General features: G+C 47.7%; 1 protein-coding gene and 1 long non-coding RNA gene across 4 annotated transcripts in view; one reads left to right on the top strand and one right to left on the bottom strand.

Annotated features, from left to right (window-relative positions):
• The window catches only part of LOC142818057 (uncharacterized), a 427,592-nt gene that overhangs the window by 341,535 nt on the left and 67,092 nt on the right, over positions 1 to 18,965 (bottom strand). The window lies entirely within an intron of this gene.
• LOC119174065 (protein 5NUC) overlaps positions 1 to 18,965 on the top strand; it is a 442,987-nt gene that overhangs the window by 395,123 nt on the left and 28,899 nt on the right. The gene's annotated exons all lie outside the window — the stretch shown is intronic.

Raw genomic sequence — 18,965 nt, 5'->3', positions numbered from 1 at the left:
ACTGCACCACGAGAGCACCGGATTTCGTCCTATTTGGCGCGCCAGCGAACACCGGCTGTGGTATAAAGAACGAGTCATAGCCGAGACTTGATAACAGAATAAAATTGTATTATCAAATATGGCAGAGCAAACAATGCACAAATATGCACACTCGGCAAAAATCTAATATAATAAGTTACCAATGAAACAACGGGCACACATTACAACCAGACACCCTCAAACCAACAGACACAAACAACAACACGCGCTACAATGCGATCCCATCCATTAACTAATCATGACACTTATAGACCAAGATGTTCGTCAAACAAGTTCAGTCCAAAACTCTCGTAACAAAGCTTGAACGTTTCTCTTCAAAGTAACGCCCACTTAAAGTCAGGCAGTGGTTGTTGTTTCGCTGCTCCCGAAGTTTCTCTTCCAGGAAACCTCGCGTGGTCATATGAATGCACTTTAGTAAAAAAAACATCTTCGAAGGTAACACGTCGTCCACTCACGCGCTTCAACTGCAGAACGCGTCTTCGCCCACTGGCGGTAAACACACCTTTTTCCCCTGCTTGTAATACAAGCCTTCAGCCGCACGTGGAAAACCTCTTCATTTAATCCGTTTGGTCACTGTGGAACCATGCACTTCGTCTGACGGCAGAAAACTCTCTTCATCTCCTCCTCATCTCCCTCCACTGCTTGATTATTACGTTCACCCAGGGTTCTAGAAATTTCGCCGGTGCGCTGTACAGCCAAAGCTGGGGAAGGGGTGAGACTTTTCTCGAGCTATCCTGGACACGCGACGCAACTAGGAGTGACTCACTCATTCTTTCTTGATGATTCTGGAGGTCGTTCGGCAATGGATGCGAGGAGGTTGGTCAGCGTAGCTCGGCACCTTCGAGAAGGAGAGGTGGTGCCCGAGGAGTCCTTTGATGATGATGATGATGATGAACAAACTTTTTTATTTTAGAAAAGATTCTCTTCTTCTTGAGTCCCTTGTTGCTTGTTGTCTTCTTTTCGCCGGTTTCTGTATCCGGCAAGGCTTCTGTATCAACCCTGCCATCGGACATGCGCAGATACTCTCGGTGCACTATTTTGCGCCTATATAATATAATCAGTGACTTAATAAACCAATAGTTTTTCTTGTTCCGGCCATCACGTTGTTGCGTCGTCCTAGCTAGTTACATGGTGTCAGAAGTGGCCACGATGGACCGCAGCACAGCAGCAACAGCGCGTGATTGCCATGGACCTACTGAAGCCGCCGGAGTCATTGTGCTTGTCGGGCAACTTGTCTCAAAACTGGAAACGCTTCAAGCAAATTTTCGAGCTTTAGCAACGGCAGCCGAGAAGGCCCCGAGAAGTTACTCTTCGAAAGCTGCCCTCTTGCTGAGCTTTGTGGGAAACGAAGTGCTCGACATTTTCAACAACTTTCAGTACAGCCCAAAGGAAAGCAAGGAAAGCCACGACAAGGTCGTGCAGAAGTTCGACGCCTACTTCTCTGAGGTGAGCACTGAAATTCATGAAATATACGTTTTCCATTCTTGGAGCCAGGCAGAGAAGGAATCTTTTGAGAAGTTTGTACGTTACTTAACGAAGCAGGCGACACAGTGCAACTTCGGGGATCAGCATGATTCACTGATCAGAGATCAAATTGTGTTCGGTACGACCAACCCAATGCTGCGTGGAAAAATCCTTGCCGAGAGAGGTCCCACACTACTAAAAGCCGAGGAAATGTGCAAAGCGGCAGAAGCATCTGCACTAAGGAGCCTAGTTTTGAATACAACGGAAGGCAGCATTGACGCGATATCAAGTGGCCAAGTGTCGACGAAAAAAGTGCAGCAATGGAAAAAAAGCAGAGTCGCGATCATCAAGATTATTGCTGCAGAAAATGCTACCGCAAACACAGACCTAAGCAATGCCCAGCGTATGGTAAGATATTCCATTCTTGCGGCAAGTACTACCACTTCGCAAGTTGTTGCCAGAAATCAACCATTGTTAGTGAAGTCGCTAATCTCGAGGAGAATGGCTTTGATATCCTCAAAATCGGCTCCAAAAACAGTCGCAAGAAAGACTAAATAGTCAAGGCTAGAGTATACGGCAGCAGAGTTACGTTTAAAGTGGACACCTGTTCGCAGGCAAGCTTACTACCATTCACAACCTACCGTAAGCTTAGATCCAAAGACGCTTTGCAACCTACCGGGTCATTGTTGCTCGCATAAAACGGGGGCATATTTGCAAGTTACGAAACAACGTCACAGAAAGTATCTGATAGAACCACCGAGATAAACATGAAATTCTTCGTCGTAAAGACTGGTCGTCAAGCCATCCTTGGACTCGATGCCAATGAAGCACTCGGGTTCGTTCAACGCACAGTGAATGCCGTGAATGCCTCCTCTGAGTATAAACTTTTAAAAGATTTCAGGCACCTCTTCCAAGGGCCTGGCTGCTCGAAAACGCCGTACAGAATGGCCCTGGATCCAGACGCTGTTCCGGTCGTTCAGCCAGCTCGTCGGGTTCTTCTTGCACTCCAGGAACCTCTCAAGGAATAACTACAGCGAATGAAACGTGAGGGCATCATCATCAAAGAAACGGAGCCAACTGACTGGTTAAGCCCCTTGGCACTGGTGAAGAAAAAAGACAGTGCTCTAGGAATTTGCATGGATCCCAGAAGAGTGAACAAATATATCAACAGCATTTCCCTTTACCCAGACGCGAGGACTTGGAAGCATGGCTAACAGGAGCTACCTATTTAAGCTGTTTGGATGCAGACACTGGCTTTCATCAGGTGCCCTTAAACAAAAAAAACATCAAAATTCTGTACGTTCTCGTCGCCTTTTGGCAGATACCGTTTCTTAAGGCTACATTTTGGCATCAAGTCTGCACCTGAGGTGTTTCAGCAGGCATTTTGTCAGATATTTGACGGTCTGGCAGGCGTGCTCGTATATATGGATGACATCCTGGTCTGGGGCTCAACAAAGGCAGAGCACGATGGCGCCTTGTAGCTGTCCTGGAAGCTGCTAAAACAGCTGGATTAACGTTTGATCCGCAGAAGTGAACGTTTGGCGTAAAAGAGCTACGTTTTTGGGGAGATGTATCAGGTACGAAACGCAGGTCGCCAAATCCAGGGCTCGTGAGAAGCTTGCTTCAAATGCCGGTGCAGACATGCAAGGTCGCTGTTTAACGTATACTTGGTGTGTTGAACTACTTTGAAAAGTTCATGCCACGGCTATCTGAAAGAACGGCAGTGTTAAGATTTTTTTATCAAGGCCAGCTCTGAGTTTGAGGGGATAGAAAACGACGCCAAAGAATGCAAGAGCGTCACGCAAATTTCGACCATCGCTCCCTCGCTCGCAATATTTGACTCACGACTGGAAACAAAGTTATCTTGCGATGCATCGAAGGACGGCGTCGGCGCCGCTCTTCTGCAACATCACAATAACGAGTGGTGGCCCGTAGCTTACGCATCTCGAGTACTGGCTAAAGCAGAACAATTTTACGCACTGATAGAAAAGGAGGCCCTAGAAAATTGCTTTGGGTGCGAAAAATTTCACCAGTTTGTCTACGTCCAGAAACTCACAATTGGCACGGACCACGAGCCACTCTTGTCACTTGCTCAAAAGGAAATTAGTGACATGCCACATCGCCTTCAACGGCTATTTCTGAGGTTTTTCAAGTATGAATTTGCAGTATATTCTGTGCAAACACCTTGCCTTTGCTATCATGTTGTCCCGGTCAACTGCTGACAACCAAGATGAGGCTGGTGCCACTACTGACGTGGACGTCCACGCAGTCTAGCTGCTGTTCTACCGCGTCACAAAAACAACCCAAGAAGAACTGCAAGCGACAACCACTCGTCATCGCTACCTACAGTCGGTGATCACTAGTTTGTCGTGGGGGCTGCCAGTACAAGGCGATCTAAAGCCTTTTTAGCAAAAACTCTCAATTGTCAACGGAATACTCTTAGAGGCCTCTAAAGTTGTTATTCCGAAAAGCATGCGGCAAACTATGCTGTGCAGGTCACCTTGGCATGAAAAATATGCATAGAAAGGGCCAGACGCCTCGTATTCTGGCCGGGGCTTAAAGCTGTGATTACTTCCATGGTACAAGTTAATCCTACATGCCTCAAATAAGCTTACAAACAGCCTCATGAACCACTTGAAATGCCGCCCGTGCCAGGTTGCGCATGGTATAGAGTTGAAGCGGATCTTTTTTCGTTTGCGGGGGACTCGTACATCATCATTTCTGACGCCTTATCAAACTTTCCGGAAGTTCACAAACTACCTGACAAATCTGCGCGATCAACCACTGCAGCATTGAGCGCTATCTTCGCCAGATTTGGCGTGCCTGTCGAAGCCTGTACTGATAAAGGCCCACAATTTTCTAGCCATGAATTTATTTTGCTTTCAAGGAAACATGTGTTCACGCACGTCACTTCAAGCCTTCATTACCCGCAGTCAAACGGGGTTTCAGGAAAATGTGTGCGTGGCGTGAAGCGCATCTTGAAAAAACTGCAGATTCGGGGGACAATTTCTGGCTGGGCCTGCTGGTCTACCAATCTACCCCACTCGAGGATGGGCAATCCCCTGGTGAACTACTGCAAGAAAGGCGTCTTCGCACCAACCTCCCAGACTTCTGTGCTGTGACTGCAACCGAGGTCAAGAAGCACAGTCAAACCCAAAGGGTTAGACCTTTGCCTCCTCTACAGAAGGGTGCCACCGTGAGACTAGGAGACACCGCATGATTCCGAAAATCTGAAGTGGTGGGTACGCCGCATCCGAGGTCCTACCTGGTCAAAACCAAGGACCTGAAGCTGCTTAGGCGCAACCGTCGTCGCCTATTTCAGACTGACAAACGGTTTTTCGTAGCGAGTGATGACGGCATGGACAGTTGCCCAGCGGGCAACTATGTTGATTATCATCCGACAGCAACAACTTGAACCTCGCCAGAGAACGGCCAACATCGCCAAGTTCCGACGTTAGGCGACCCCTCGCCATCTGTAGTGCGTCAGTCAACTTCCCCACCGACGCCAGCTTTGAGAAGGTCGACTAAAAGCGTGAAGCCACCGAAGCGTCTACGTTATGACCAAAACTTTAATCAAGCGTCTGATTTTACTTGAAGTTTCATCTGCTTTTCGCTGTTTGAAAAGTTATTTTATTTGTCAACAGAAAGTATGTATCCGGCAAGGCTACTGCGTCAACCTTGCCATCAGACTTGCGCAGATACTTTCGGTGCACTATCTCGCACCTATATCATCTGTGACTGAACAAACTGATAGTTCTTCTTGTTCTGGCCATCATGTTGTAGCATCGTCCTTGCTAGTTACAGTTTCTGTCGCGTCAATCTGGCACCTCTATTTCGTGTAGCAGTTAAATTTCGGCGGTGCGTGCTTTTTGACCGCTCGTTTGGGACACTGCCCCCCCCCCACTTTAAAGATATTGTTACGTATCAATATTATCCAACAATATTCAAAACCACCGCAGGGCGCGGGTTCGAATCCCGGCTGCGGCGACTGCATTTCCGATGGAGGCGGAAACGTTGTAGGCCCGTGTGCTCAGATTTGGGCGCACGTTAAAGAACCCCAGGTGGTCTAAATTTCCGGAGTCCTCCATTACGGCGTCTCTCATAATCATATAGTGGTTTTGGGACGTTAAAACCCACATATCTAATATTCAAAACCACGCAGGCGACTGTGAACAACAGTTATGTTACAAAAATCCTAAATACAGAGTTCATCGCTCATGACACATCACATACACAATGAAATACTCAATACGATTTCAGATGACAATTCGATTCCACAAAGCATGATTTAGAACTAGAGGTGCATGAGTAGAACACTTCACACATTTCGAACAATACAAACATACAAAATTCTCCCTTTACAACACTTGTACAATTATATCGATCACATCACGTAACCGCAACCGATGCTTGGGCTCACTCGACATACACGACACAGGATAACAACAACACCACACATTTAGGTTCAAAAGTGCCAACCACATTCACATTAAACCTCAAAACCTATTTTGTGTATTTCGAGCTGCGCTTGCACACTTTTTCGCGGTGTTCGCTCGATGTCTTCGTATTTTTCGTCATTTTGTTCTGGCGAGCCGTTTCAGACGACGGTATTAGAGGTAGCGTTTCTACCATTGTTGACACTTTCGAAACTGCTACAGTGTCATCACGTTCACACGGTTGCTGCTGGTTCTTCGCCCGCTCAGGCACGACATGGTCTTGAGTTCGACCGACCGACTTCGTCACCCTTTCAGGGTTGGTGGTCAGCAATCGTTTTGCTGCAGTCTCACTTTTGCGGCACGTTTTCTCGTCCATCACGTTTACCAAATGACTGTCTTTCCTTTGCACCACCGCTTCACCTTGAGCTCATGCAAAATCTATCACGGCATTCTTCTTCACTGTATCTCGCGGTCCCTGTGTCGACGAGGACTTCATCTTTGGGTCTTCCCCCAAACACCTTTGATTGCTCGGCCCTCGAGCTCCTTCGATGTTAGCGATGATGAGGTCGTACAGGAGAGTCGTCATACACCGAGCAATAACGTTCGCGCTGAAGTAGGGTGTCTTGACCTCAATCTCAGTTTCATGAATTATCCGAGCTGAACCATCAATTAGGCTAACCTGCCTAGTTCGACCTGTTAACTTGCTTTCCCGCACCAAGTTCCTCCACAGGATAGCAATGGAGCTTCTTGTGTCTCTTTTCACTGTAATTACCTTGCCCACAACTTTACCAGGCAGCGTTGACATTCCCTTTTAACACCTGTCGGCTGTGTTGTCATCACGGCACCCATGATAGGAAGTTTCTTCCCGGTTTTGAGCTCCACGAATCAGTCGCTGATAGAATCATTATAATTTTCGGTGGTGCATGTACACAGGTTACTTGTAGGGATTTTTCTGCTTCCTTACGACATGCGTCTACCTTGTGCCCAGTCTAACCACATTTAAAATGTTTAGTTACACTGGGACTCGTTACGTTAGCTCGACAACTGTTAGCATGATGGCCCCCTTGGTTACACAAACAATGGCAGCATATCCACGGGGTGAATGGTGGAGAGTGGGGCGAAGCATCCGTGCGTTCATTCGTTCTTGCTTCTGTCCGTCCATGCATCCGTCTCTGTGACCGTCCATGCGTCTATCCGCCCGATCATGCGTGCGTCTGTTCGTGCGTCCGCACATCAATCCGTGCGTCCGTCGCTGCGTTCGTCCATGCGTCTATCCGTCCGTGCAGCCACTCGTGGGTCCATCCACGCATCTGTCTGTCTCCATTCGTCCATCTAGTCAACACTCAAGTACCACCATCTCACATCTTTTCATCATATATTCCGCATATAGAAGCAACGCCATCTAGCGGACATTCCAAGTACTAAACGAGAAGTGGCACACGCACACTTTCTTACGGCTTGCGCTTCATGTCTACTTCCCACCTTTAACCACCTGGAGTTCCTGGTATATACTAGTTCACTGTATTCATGGCACTGCAGCCCAACGCTCGCTAAACCTTTCTAAAAACCAAGGAGGTTATGCCCAGAGAGTGCAATGTAGCAACTTTTTCTTGTCAGATAGTGCTCAATGTACATTCAATTGGCTGCTAATGGGGAATGAGAGACAGGAGAATTCGGCTTTTAGTTAACGCGCATGCTGCGAATTTTTATTGTTCAACGACGAACTGAAGAAATCTCCCACCGGCACCGCCTTGCAGGTCAAAACATGACTGGTTATGCACTACGACTATGACGAGGGATGAACGGGTACCGTTTTAAAGAGCTTCACCCCTAAAAATTATCGCGTAACACTCTTCTGTGTATGCTCCTTTCCTTCGGGTTCCGGTTTTCTCGGATCTTCGGGGCACTCCTTATTAACTTTGGCCGAATTTGTGCCACCTTGTGCTTCGAAGAATCGATCGGCATATTCAAGCATGTCTTCAAGTGTCTTAGCCCTCCTCCCTTTCAACTACAGCGACAGGCTCGGGTAGCAACTGATGAGAAATTGCTCTCTAATAAGGAGCTCTCTAAGCTCACTGTGCCCCTGTAACGTCACTGAAAGTTAGATCAATTGGTCAAAATAACGACTAAGTCGGGTGGCGTACTGCGTAACTTTCTCACCATCAGCTTCCAGTCCGAAATCGGTCTTGGAAGCCTTTCACGGTGAATCTAAACTGCTTCAGTAAAGCAGCTTTCACTTTTGAATAGTTGGCTAGATCTGTTGGTCTCAGCCTACCATACACACTGGGCGCTTCGCCACTCAAGCAAGTACTCAATGCAGTAGCCCATTGATGCCCTGACCAGTTGTGGCTCCTAGCAATAGTCTTGAATCTCTGAAGGTGCGCATCTAGGTCGTCCTTCCTTTCATCAAACACCACAAGCAGTTTTCTTAGGTTCCAGCGAGTGCTATTATCTTCCCTTTCGCTGCTTTCAACTCTGACTTGGGCAGGAGTATCACTTCGCTGCTGAAAACCGAGCCGTTCGAGTTCTATGTCGTGTTGCCAATGCCTTTCTCTTTCAGCCATCTCAGCTTCTCTTTCATCCCTCAACTGTCGCTCATTCACCTCTCTTTTTTCTTTCGCCGTCTTAGCTGCCAGCTTTTCTTTCTCCAGCTCCACCTTCAACTGCTGCTCGCTTTATTCTTTCACCCTCTAAGCCGACGACCTCTCTCTTTCCAACTCCTCTCTCTCCTTTGGTTCACCCACTTGCGTAGTTCAACGCCAGAAAGATCGTCCCACCAAGAGCTACTCCTTCAGATCTATGGTGCTTCTAAAGTCTATCCTAGCCGCATGCACAGAATCTCTGCCTAACTTAGTCTGTCAAAACACTCTGTACAATTGATGCCGTGAACGCCACGCAATACACTAAAATTGTTCCGAAAGCACTATCAAAAAACTCGAAGTTCTTTCTCAGTATTTCAAACACGCACAGCACCAAAAGTCCTATCGCCGACACCATTATAATTTTCACTGATCCCGTTAATTAGAGAGGCAATCGCCGAAAAAATTCCATGTGCCGACGAATCAGCTTCCGAACAGCACTACGAAAGCACGGACAATAGAGATTTGGTTCTATTTGGCGCGCCAGCGAACGCCGGTTGTGTTTCAAAGAATGAGTCATAGCCGACAGTTGATAACAAAAAATGTATTCTTAATATAACAGAGCACGCAACACACAAATATCACTGGGTAGTAATCCAATACATTACGTCACCAATCAAAGAACGGGATAAATAACACAACCAGATACACTCAAAACAACAGACACAAACAACACGCGCTTCAACGCAATCTCATGCATTAGCTAATCAAGACACTCATCGACTAAGATGTTCGTCAAATAAGCTCAGTCCAAAGTTTTTGGAACAAAGCTTGAACGATTCTCTTCAAGAAAACACTCGCTGAAAGTCCGGTGCTGGTTGTCGTTTCGCTGCTTCCGAAGTTTCTTTTTCAGGAAACCTTGTGTCGTCAAATGTACGCACTCTATTAAGAAAAACTCTTCGCCGGTATCACGTCGGCCACTCACGTGCTGCGACTGCAGAACGCGTCTTCGCCCACTAGCGATAAACACACACTGTTCCCCTGCTTGCAATACGAGCCTTTACCCACAGGCGGAAAACCTCCTCATCTCATCTGCTTGGTCACTCTGGAACAGCACTTCACCTGACGGCGGCAAACTCTCTTCATTTCCTCTTCGCCACCCTCGGCTGCTCGCTTGGTACGTTTGCCCAGGGTTCTGGAATGTTCGCCGGCGCGCTGTACAGACAAAGCTTGGAAAATGGTGAGACTTTTCTCGAACTATCCTCGGCACATGACGCAACTAGGGAGTGACTTTCTCGATAATTGTGGAGGTCGCTCGCGACGATGGATGCGAGGGTGTTGGTTCGAGGAGGAGATGTTGCGCGCCCAACGAGTCCTTTGATTATTAAATGAACAAACTTTATTTATTTGCAGATTATCCTCCCCTTGAGTTCTTTGACGCTTGTTTTCTTGTTTTCACCGGTTTCTGTCGCGTCAGTCTGGTGCCATGTTTTCACGTAGCAGTTAGAATTCGGAGATGCGCGCTTTTTTGAGCACTCGTTTTCCACAGCGAGTGCCACAAAGGACAACAAAATAGCTGCAAGTTCTGCTGATTCCAGTCCGATCTGGCGCTGAGCCGAAGAGGAAAGTGGATGCCAGCTAGGGATGTTTACTTAACTCCCGACGCGCACACGCGCATAACGTAATTTAGAATGACTGTCAGTTGGGCGTGTTGGTAAAGGTTCATGATGAAACAAACGCAAAAATACACACACTCAGGGAGGACACAGACAAGCGCTTTCTGTGTCCTCTCTTAGTGTGTGTATTTTTGCGCTTGTTTCATCACAATGTAATTGCTAACCGACTTCATATTGCCGACCAAGACCCAGCTCTTTAAAAGTAATTGCAACCCATCGTTTTGCCCCCCTGCCGCGACAGTTTCCATGCGTGCCGCACGCAGCAAACGAAGCTGCTGGTCGATCGAAGAAGCCCTGCGTGGACGAGGAAACGTCACGAAAAAAATGCACGCGCATATACTAGCTACCATTTGGTGGCGACGCTTATGCCAAGTCGTGATGTCAGGGTATAGTAGGAACTGAAACTAGCTTTTAAAAGCATGCTGTAAATAATTTTTTTCGGGGCGCACTCTCGCTTACCCGTCCACTTCCTCTGCTCTCGGGGGCTGGGTCCATCATTTGACGTAAAAAAGCGATCGGTAAAAACTTTTGTGTCAGTACCCCTTTAAGCGATGGCCTGAGAAGTGTGTACACCGGCAACACTGGTGTGCACACTGGCGGCCGCCAGACAAAGTGCTAGCTTTAGAAGAAAGTTTCTGTAAATAACAAGACTTCTACTTGCGAAATAAATGCGTAACAGTCCATAACGAATTCGCTCTAACATGGCAGCACTGAACCTAGGTATCGAACTTATTTTTCACCAAGAGTCACAGACAGTTTACTGACGCACTTCTGGGCTTCTATTTCAACGTAAAACATCTCCACGACCTCCTTAGAGCAATTGTCTCGATTGCAAAATAACGAAGTGGTTCCCTCTGCCACCGGCTGGCAACCACACTCCTTCCAAGCAGCTCTGAAGTGCAAACCGCCAGATGTCGTTAATGAGGTTAAGTGTTGCTTTAGTTTCTATATTCAAGAGTCCGACGATATCTCGTATGGTCGGCGACAAACATAGAGCAAAGTAACAAAACGCCAACCAAGGTAAAATTCACAAAAAAAAGACTATTCGGCTCCCCACACGGGAGCCTGTGAACAAGGCTCCCGTGTGGGGAGGTAAAACGTCTTTTTATTTTTTTATGTATTTTACCTTGGTCGGCGTACTTCTTACTTTGCTCTACCTTCAGTCTCACGTTGACACATTGCCTGGTTTGCCCTATGTAAACTCTCCACATGATATTGACGCCATATATACAACACTTGATTTACATTACGTGCATCTATAAATTCTCTTCCCCGGGCAGAACGAGCGAGTCTTGCGTAAACCCGAATTTCTATGCAGGCGGGAGCAAATAGAGAACATCTTATTGGGAGCTGACACAACAGAGCTACTGGCCGTATTTTTTAAAGCAATGGGTAGAGTTATGCACGTAGAGGACCACAACCGGACAACTTCAGGGGCGAAGCTCCTTATAGTGGCATCCGTTCGTCCCTCGTAGCCGTTGTAGTAGTGTGTAACAAGTATAACATTTTGACCTCCAAGGTGGTGCCGGTGAGAGATTTCTTCTGTGCGTCGTTGAACAATAAAAGATAGTGCTCAATGTACATGCCAATGGCTGCTAAGGGGTAATAAGAGACAGGAGAATTCGGCTTTTAGTTAACGCGCACGCTGCGAATTTTTATTGTTCAACAACACACAGAAGACAAGAAAAGGTTAATACGTTATACTCGCTGGGCGTTACATCTAGGTTTCAGAAAGGTTTAGCGAGCGTTGGGCCGCAGTGCCATGAACACAGTGAACTAGTATATACCATGAACTAGAGGTGGTTAAAGGTGGGAAGCAGACACGAAGCGCAAGTCGTAAGAAAGTGTGCGTGTGCCTTTTCTCGTTCAGTCCTTGGAATGTCCGCTGGGTGGCGGTGCTTCTATATGAAAAATATATGATGAAAAGATGCGGGATAGCGGTACTTGGAGTGTTGAATAGGCGAACAAACGGACACATAGACAGATGCGCGGCCGACGCACAGATGGCTGCATGGATGGATGAATATATGGACGGACGCAGGAGCGGATGCATGGACGAGAGCAGAGACGCACGCACAGATGACCGTGCGGACTTACGAACAGACGCACACGCGGACGGGCGGCCACACAGACGCACGCATGGATGGACGGAAGCAAGAACGAATGGACAGACGGATGCTTCGCCCACTATCCATTATTTACTCCGTGGATAGGCTGCCATTTTTTAATACAGTGAAAGCTGTTTTGAGGTCAGAGTCGGGTCTCGCGCTGCGTCCTAGTTGTCCACCACCGCGGCCGCCCCACCGCTGCCCGTGTCCTTGACCACATCTCGCGAAATTAGAAATAAAAAAATGGCAGCATATCCACGGAGTGAATCATGGGGAGTGGGGCGAAGCATTCGTCCGTCCATTCGTTCTTGCTTCCGTCCGTTCCTGCGAACGTCTGTGTAACTGTCCATGCGTCCATCCACCCGTCCGTGCGTGCGTCTGTTCATGCGTCCGTTCCTGCGTTCGTCCATGCATCCGCGCCTGCGTCCGTTCATGCGTCCATCCATGCATCTGTCTGTGTCTTCGTTCGTCCATCTATTCAGCACTCCAAGTACCACCATCTCGCATCTTTTCATCATATATTCTCCATACAGAAGCACCGCCATCCAGCGGACATTTCAAGGACTAAACGGGAGGTGGCACATGCACACTTTCTTACGGCTTGCGCTTCGGGTTTACTTCCCACCTTTAACCACCTCGAGTTCACAGTATATACTAGTTCACTGTATTCATGGCTATGCAACCCAACGCTTGCTAAACCTTTCAAAAACCAAGGAGGTTACACCCAGCGAGTATAACGTAGCAACCCTTTCTTGCCAGATTGTGCTCAATGTGCATGCCAATGGCTGCTAAGGAGTAATAAGAGGCAGGAGAATTCGGCTTTTAGTTAACGCGCACGCTGCGAATTTTTATTGTTCAACAACACACAGAAGACAAGAAAAGGTTAATACGTTATACTCGCTGGGCGTAACCTTCTAGGTTTCAGAAAGGTTTAGCGAGCGTTGGGCCGCAGTGCCATGAACACAGTGAACTAGTATATACCATGAACTAGAGGTGGTTAAAGGTGGGAAGCAGACACGAAGCGCAAGTCGTAAGAAAGTGTGCGTGTGCCTCCTCTCGTTCGGTCCTTGGAATGTCCGCTGGGTGGCGGTGCTTCTATATGAAAAAGATATGATGAAAAGATGCGGGATAGCGGTACTTGGAGTGTTGAATAGGCGAACAAACGGACACATAGACAGATGCGCGGCCGACGCACGGATGGCTGCACGGATGGATGAATATATGGACGGACGCAGGAGCGGATGCATGGACGAGAGCAGAGACGCACGCACAGATGACCGTGCGAACTTACGAACAGACGCACACGCGGACGGGCGGCCACACAGACGCACGCATGGATGGACGGAAGCAAGAACGAATGGACAGACGGATGCTTCGCCCACTATCCATTATTTACTCCGTGGATAGGCTGCCATTTTTTAATACAGTGAAAGCTGTTTTGAGGTCAGAGTCGGGTCTCGCGCTGCGTCCTAGTTGTCCACCACCGCGGCCGCCCCACCGCTGCCCGTGTCCTTGACCACATCTCGCGAAATTAGAAATAAAAAAATAGCAGCATATCCACGGAGTGAATCATGGGGAGTGGGGCGAAGCATTCGTCCGTCCATTCGTTCTTGCTTCCGTCCGTTCCTGCGAACGTCTGTGTAACTGTCCATGCGTCCATCCACCCGTCCGTGCGTGCGTCTGTTCATGCGTCCGTTCCTGCGTTCGTCCATGCATCCGCGCCTGCGTCCGTTCATGCGTCTATCCATGCATCTGTCTGTGTGTCCGTTCGTCCATCTATTCAGCACTCCAAGTACCACCATCTCGCATCTTTTCATCATATATTCTCCATATAGAAGCACCGCCATCCAGCGGACATTTCAAGGACTAAACGGGAGGTGGCACATGCACACTTTCTTACGGCTTGCGCTTCGGGTTTACTTCCCACCTTTAACCACCTCGAGTTCACGGTATATACTAGTTCACTGTATTCATGGCTATGCGGCCCAACGCTTGCTAAACCTTTCAAAAACCAACAACCAAGGAGGTTACACCCAGCGAGTATAACGTAGCAACCCTTTCTTGCCAGATTGTGCTCAATGTACATGCCAATGGCTGCTAAGGGGTAATAAGAGGCAGGAGAATTCGGCTTTTAGTTAACGCGCACGCTGCAAATTTTTATTGTTCAACAACACACAGAAGACAAGAAAAGGTTAATACGTTATACTCGCTGGGCGTAACCTTCTAGGTTTCAGAAAGGTTTAGCGAGCGTTGGGCCGCAGTGCCATGAACACAGTGAACTAGTATATACCATGAACTAGAGGTTGTTAAAGGTGGGAAGCAGACACGAAGCGCAAGTCGTAAGAAAGTGTGCGTGTGCCTCCTCTCGTTCGGTCCTTGGAATGTCCGCTGGGTGGCGGTGCTTCTATATGAAAAAGATATGATGAAAAGATGCGGGATAGCGGTACTTGGAGTGTTGATTAGGCGAACAAACGGACACATAGACAGATGCGCGGCCGACGCACGGATGGCTGCACGGATGGATGAATATATGGACGGACGCAGGAGCGGATGCATGGACGAGAGCAGAGACGCACGCACAGATGACCGTGCGAACTTACGAACAGACGCACACGCGGACGGGCGGCCACACAGACGCACGCATGGATGGACGGAAGCAAGAACGAATGGACAGACGGATGCTTCGCCCACTATCCATTATTTACTCCGTGGATAGGCTGCCATTTTTTAATACAGTGAAAGCTGTTTTGAGGTCAGAGTCGGGTCTCGCGCTGCGTCCTAGTTGTCCACCACGGCGGCCGCCCCACCGCTGCCCGTGTCCTTGACCACATCTCGCGAAATTAGAAATAAAAAAATGGCAGCATATCCACGGAGTGAATCATGGGGAGTGGGGCGAAGCATTCGTCCGTCCATTCGTTCTTGCTTCCGTCCGTTCCTGCGAACGTCTGTGTAACTGTCCATGCGTCCATCCACCCGTCCGTGCGTGCGTCTGTTCATGCGTCCGTTCCTGCGTTCGTCCATGCATCCGCGCCTGCGTCCGTTCATGCGTCCATCCATGCATCTGTCTGTGTGTCCGTTCGTCCATCTATTCAGAACTCCAAGTACCACCATCTCGCATCTTTTCATCATATATTCTCCATATAGAAGCACCGCCATCCAGCGGACATTTCAAGGACTAAACGGGAGGTGGCACATGCACACTTTCTTACGGCTTGCGCTTCGGGTTTACTTCCCACCTTTAACCACCTCGAGTTCACGGTATATACTAGTTCACTGTATTCATGGCTATGCGGCCCAACGCTTGCTAAACCTTTCAAAAACCAAGGAGGTTACACCCAGCGAGTATAACGTAGCAACCCTTTCTTGCCAGATTGTGCTCAATGTACATGCCAATAGCTGCTAATGGGGATCGCAGCGTGCGCGTTACCTAAAGGCCGAATGCTCCTGTCTCTCATTCCCCCTTTGCAGTCATTAACATGTGCATTGAGCACTATCGTTTATTGTTCAACAACGCACAGAAGAATTCTCTCACCGGAACCACCTTGGAGGTCAAAATCGTAAGGACCGCTATTTCGGGTATGTGCCACTGGTGGTTACGTACTACGAGTCGTCCGATGCGCTAACTCACTACAACAAAGGCTTTTAGGGGGGAAGCTCCCTATAGCGGCACCCGTTCGTCCCCCGTAGTATCTAACAAGTATAACATTTTGACCTCCAAGGTGGTGCCGGTGAGAGACTTCTTCTGTGCGTTGTTGAACAATAAAAAATAGTGCTCAATGTACATGTCAATGGCTGCTAATGGGGAATGAGAGACAGGAGCATTCGGCTTTTAGTTAACGCGCAGGCTGCGATCACCATTAGCAGCCATTGGCATGTACATTGAACACTATCTGACAAGAAAGGTTCGCTACGTTATACTCGCTGGGTGTAACCTCCTTAGCTTTAGAAAGGTTTAGCGAGTGTTGAGCCGCAGTGCCATGAATACAATGAACTTGTATATACCTTGAATGAACTCGAGGTGGTTAAAAATGGGAAGTAGATACAAAGCACAAGCCGTAAGAAAGTAAAAGCCGAATTCTCCGCCTCTCATTTCCCATTAGCAGTCATTGGCATGTGCATTGAGCACTATCTGACTGAAAACGTTTGCTACGTCATACTCGCTGGGCGTAACCTCCTTGGTTTTCTAAAGGTTAGCGAGCGTTCGGCCGCAGTGCCATAAATACAGTGAACTAGTATATACCATGAACTCGAGGTGGTTAAAGGTGGGAAGTGGACCCGAAGCGCAAGCCGTAACAAAGTGTGCGTGTGCCACCTCTCGTTTACTCCTTGGAATGTCCGCTGGATGGCGGTGTTTCTATATGGGGAATATATGATGAAAAGATGCGAGATGGTGGTACCTGGAGTGTTGAATAGATGGACGAACGGACACATAGACAGATGCGTGGATGGACGCATGAACGGACGCAGGGGCGGCTGCATGGACGAACGCAGGGAAGGACGCATGAACAGACGCCCGCACGGACGGCCTGATGGACGCATGGACGGTCACACTGACGGACGCATGGACGGACGGAAGCAAGAACGAATGGACGGACGAATTCTTCGCCCCCCTCTCCATCATTCACTCCGTGGATATGCTGCCATTTTTTTCGTTCAGTTATTAACTGTGGCGCATACCCACTTCAAGCACATTTCCTCATCGTCGTTAGCCACTGCATGAACAATTGGCACAAAATTTCTCCGAATAGTATGGCGGATACCATGCATCTTAGTATAATGACAAAAAACAGCATAGCGAATGCAGGCATACTACCATAAAATTCTTATTATTAATGCCATAGTGGGAATCAAGCAAGTTTTCTTGCAGCAGTTAGCCGATGAGTGTTTGAAAAGGCTTTGAAAGGCCACTCTACTGTGCCTTCCGCGCAGGCTTGTCGTTTTTTGCGCACGCACTTTGTTCTCCTACAGGTGTAATTATTGCCTCTCACCCATTTGATTAGCTTTTGACAGCCCCTCAAGATCTCTTTGACAGGGTAGCCCGCCTGAAAGGCTAAAGTCGACGGCTACCCTGATACAGAAATCTTTAGGGCTGTGAAAAGCTAATCAAGTGTGTGGAAGGCAAGATTGATATGCGTAGAAAAGAGTGCATGCACGTTGAAAAGAGAATGGTTGTGGTCTCCGGCATACCTAAGCTTTTAGATTTCTTGAAAAATATGGGCAGTAGGTATTGGGTACATGTTGTGATGTCAGCTCCCAATAGATGCCCTCTATTCGCTCCCGCTTGCATAGAAGTTCGGGTTCGTGCAAGACTCGCTCGTTCCGTCCGGAGAAGAGAAAGAATAGATGTGTTCAATGTAAATTATGTGTTGTATATAAGGTGTCATTATCATGCGGAGAGTTCATATAGGACAAATCAGGTGATCTATTACTATGAGACTAACCCTCGCATTCAAGAACGTCCCTTCACTCGGCACACCACACTGACACGAGAATGTCTATCACAGATTTATTTTCCGGCAAAAATGATCGCTGCAGATGAATGATAGCTGGCGTTGTTTTGTAAGAACTGCTGCATGTTTTAGTCGAGCCGCAGCGCTGTGCTCAGCTCGGTCAAGTGAAGGCTGCAATACATGTCGAGACTAGTTTCGGAATACGGGGGTAAAGAAACACTTAACCTCAATAACGACTTTTTCACGGTTTGCACTCTGCAGCTTATTGGAGGGAGTGTGGCTGCCAGCCAATGGCACATGGAGCCACTTGGTTGTTTGGCCGTCGGGACAAATGCTTTGGTGAGGTGATGGAGGAATTTTACGTAAAAATAGAGGTGGAGAACTGCTTCAGTAAACCGTCTGTAGCCCTTGGTGAAAAAGAGGTTCAGTGGTTCCTGGGTTCAGTGCTGCCTTGTTAAAGCGAGTTTTTATGGGTTTTAACGCATGCTTTTGCCAGTAGAAGGTTTCTTCTTTTACTTTTTGTTTGTTTTTTTTTATTCCACGCGTGTCGCTTTGCAGCATGACTAGTTTCTTTGTATCGTGTTTCTTTGATGCTCAGACGCCATGGTGTTCCTCTACGAGACTACGTCGGCTGCTTGCCATATGTGTGTGTCCCTTCCAATGACTTTTAGCTGCGAGTTCAGCGTCCTGTGGTATCTTCCTCAGTCCTTGTGTCTTATTTTGTGCTTTTTTTACTTCCCAAGCAAAGTCATGTTTTTATGCATCCTATGATGTCCTCTGCCACAGTAAAGGTAACGCCACAGGTAGCACGCAGATACCTCCTCTCTGTATTTTTAATATAATGGATAGATACCTTCAAACACCCTGTATACACACACGTGAAATCAAACATTTTTGAGGGGAAGTATTAAAGCAGCTTACTTTGGGCAGAAAACAAGCATACGCAAAAAAATGCGCACTTATAACGCACCCTTTTTCCTAAAGCGCTTGCTTACACATACAAAAATATGGTGCACGCTTAGAGATGCCCGATTATTAAAAAGTACACACACACACTAAATAATGATGTACTTACCGGGAAGAATGAAGCCGTCACGACTGAAATGATTACAACAAATTACCATATTGTCTATCACTTTCTTTCCAATGCGTAAGTTTCTGATCTGCGCCGTTCTGCGTCTCGCATCGTCTGCATCCTTTGGGAAGTAATAGA

The sequence above is a fragment of the Rhipicephalus microplus genome, chromosome 5, assembly GCF_043290135.1.
Source record: "Rhipicephalus microplus isolate Deutch F79 chromosome 5, USDA_Rmic, whole genome shotgun sequence".
NCBI classification, from domain to species: Eukaryota; Metazoa; Arthropoda; class Arachnida; order Ixodida; family Ixodidae; genus Rhipicephalus; species Rhipicephalus microplus.
This window is presented reverse-complemented; position numbering and strand designations above follow the sequence as displayed.